General features: G+C 46.5%; 1 pseudogene; it reads right to left on the bottom strand.

Moving 5' to 3' along the window:
• Positions 1–313: 313 nt before the first annotated feature.
• On the bottom strand, positions 314–2,031 carry LOC114082652 (transcription factor JunD-like; annotated as a pseudogene).
• Positions 2,032–2,922: the final 891 nt, after the last annotated feature.

Raw genomic sequence — 2,922 nt, 5'->3', positions numbered from 1 at the left:
AACTGATATCAACCTGATGCAAAAACCAGACAAAGACACATCAAGGAAAGAACATTCCAGACCAGTATTCCTGATGAACAGAGATGTCATAATTCTCAATAAAATTATGGCAAACAGCATACAAAATCATATTAAAAAGATAGTACAACATGATCAGTGGGATTTGTCCCAGAGATGCAGGGTTGGTTCAATACATGGAAATCAATAAACATATTTTTTAATTAAATAGATGTAAAGACAAGAATCAAAAAATTATCTCAATAAATGCAGAAAAAAAACATTTGACTAAATACATAGTCAAAACACTAGAAAACTATGTATAATAGAAATATGTCTTAATACTATAAAAGCTATCTATGGTAAACACATGGACAATATTCTCCTCCTCCTCCTCCTCCTCCTCCTCCTCCTCCTCCTCTTTCTCCTCCTCCTTCTTCTTCTTCTTCTTCTTCTTCTTCTTCTTCTTCTTCTTCTTCTTCTTCTTCTTCTTGGAGTAAGGAGACTTTACTGAAAACAGAAAACAGGGAACAAAGGTTTACAAACAGGAATGTGGACTCCTAGCGAAACAAAAATAAAGAACAAAAAGGGCAGGGAGGAGGTGTGTTGGAAGGACAAAAGTGGGTAGTGAGAGCAAGGAAAAGGCTTAATATTTTTTTTTCTTTTTCCCATTTCTTAAAAAAAAAAAAAAAAAAAAAAACACAAGGAAACACACAGGGACACACAACCATTTGTTCACGAATAGAAACATAAATGGGGCAGAATCTAACACTCTGTTCTTCTCTTTTCCAAAAGCAAAAGAGAAAAAGAAAAGGCAGGCTGGAGGCTGTGCCCCATAGAGACCCCTTCTGCAGTGGTGTGTAGGAAGGGGCAACCTGGGGGTTTGTGCAACACCTGGCAGCAGCGCAGGGAAAAGAGGCGGGGGGGGGGTGGAGGTCATGGACTCCACCCCTCTAAAGGAGCAGGGGGTCCAGCTTGTCAAGCCCAGGGCACCCATGGGGATCCCTGGAGACCGGGCCCTCTCCGAGTCCTGGGCACCCTCGGGGAGGTGGTCGCCAGAGTTGCACCCTCCCAAGTCCAGGGCGCTCACGCCATCTCCCTCCCCTTGTGAGCCCGCCCCTCAAGGAGGGGGGCCGCGCATGCACCCAGTGCTTGGGCTCTGTACAAGGGCACCTGATGCTGGGGCAGCAGCTGGCAGCCACTGTTGATATGGCTGAGGACGTTCTGCTTGAGCTGCGCCACCTGCTCAGTCAGCAGGCTCCTGGTGGACGCCAGGTCGTGTTCTGGCTCTTGACCTCTTCACTTTCTCCTCCTGGGAGAGATGCTCCAGTTTGCCCTTGGGGCACTTGGAGGCTGCAATGTGGTTGAGCAGCCGATTGCGCTCAGCCTGGATGTGTTACTATGTGTCCATGTGGATGAGCGATATCCGCAGGCTCTCGCTGAAGCTTGGCAAGTCTGGCACCTTCTGTGGCTCATCCTTGAGCACAGCTAGGCATGGCAGCCCCAGTGCGCGGGGGGCGGGTGGGGGGCGGCAGTGACGGGGAGAAGGGAACGGGATTGGAGGTGAAGGGGACATTTGCAGCACCCCCGGCCCCACCCCTGTAGCTGCTCAGGTTCCTGAAGACCGATGTCAGCTGGGAGGTGAGGGTGTGGCCCCAGATGCCTGACAGGGTCCTCCTGCGGAGGCTGCAGCAGCAGCAGCAGCAGTGGGGCTGCACACTCGCCAAGCTGGTGCTGCTTTTCCAAATCCTCCAGGGCCTTGACAAAGTCCTCGGTGAACTCCTGCTTCTCGTTGGCCAACACCTTGGGGTAGAGGAACTGTGTGCTCCTCGGTGTAGTGGTAACCAGCCCATTGGTCTGGATGATGAGGCACTCAGCTCAGGAGAGGGGAGCTTGAGCAGCCTCAGGTAGGGCTGGAGAGCAGGCTGTCAGGGGGCACCTGTTGTGTGTGCAGTGTGCAGATAGGGGGGCCAGAGTTGGCTCTGCTGGCACCTGTTCCCTCAGGCTCAGCTTCAGGGCATCATTCTTCACCATGCTGCCTGCCGCCCATCTTGGCGCCTCAGGGACAAGTGGGCCAGGGACACAAATTGCTGCCACTGCCACTGACGCTATTGCGTCAATTGTGTCAATGCATTATACTGTTATGTATAGCTAATTTTAACAAATGCCAAAAAGATAGAATCAAATAAATTACAAAATATAAGAATTAAAACACTGTTTTACTGAAATAGAAAGCAACATATAGACCAATGCACAGAAAAGAGAACAAGGATAAGCCCAGACATTCACTGCACAATCATCTTTGAGAATGGGGCCAATAATACAGAATGAATAAAGGATAGTTAGTCTCTTTAACAGATGGTGCTGAGGAAACTCAATATCTGCACAGGGAAGAAAGAAAACAAAAATTTATCTTACATCATATCAAACATCAACTCAAAGAGGAGAAAATGTAACAGTGAGAGGTGAACCTGTATAATTCCTGGAAGAGAGTACTGGGGTCCCATTTACCAATCTCTTCCCATCCTACTAAGGTGACAAATATGATCACTACACAGTGTTATATGTATTAAAATATCATGCTATACAACACAAGCAGATGAAGTTGCTATTTTTTAATCTAAAATTAAAAAAAAGAAAGAAGAGCATAAGTTTGTGAGCAAAACATACAAAGAAAACACAGAATAAACACTTTACAAGATTGCTCTAGGTAATGGTCCTTTGGCTATGACAATAAAAGGACAGGGAAGAGAACAATGAACAGAGAAGTATAATTCCATTAAACCAAAAGCTTCTGCACAGCACAGTAAAGCATGAACAGCAAAGAGATTCAACTGTTGGAATGAGAGAAATGACTGACACATCACCTGAGAAGAGTATAAAATCTGAAACACAAAATATCCCTATGAAAAACCATTAATTGAG

This window comes from Marmota flaviventris, unplaced genomic scaffold, assembly GCF_047511675.1.
Source record: "Marmota flaviventris isolate mMarFla1 unplaced genomic scaffold, mMarFla1.hap1 Scaffold_54, whole genome shotgun sequence".
In the NCBI taxonomy this organism is placed as follows: Eukaryota; Metazoa; Chordata; class Mammalia; order Rodentia; family Sciuridae; genus Marmota; species Marmota flaviventris.
The sequence above is the reverse complement of the archived record's forward strand: the minus strand, read 5'-3'. Positions and strand labels throughout refer to the sequence as shown.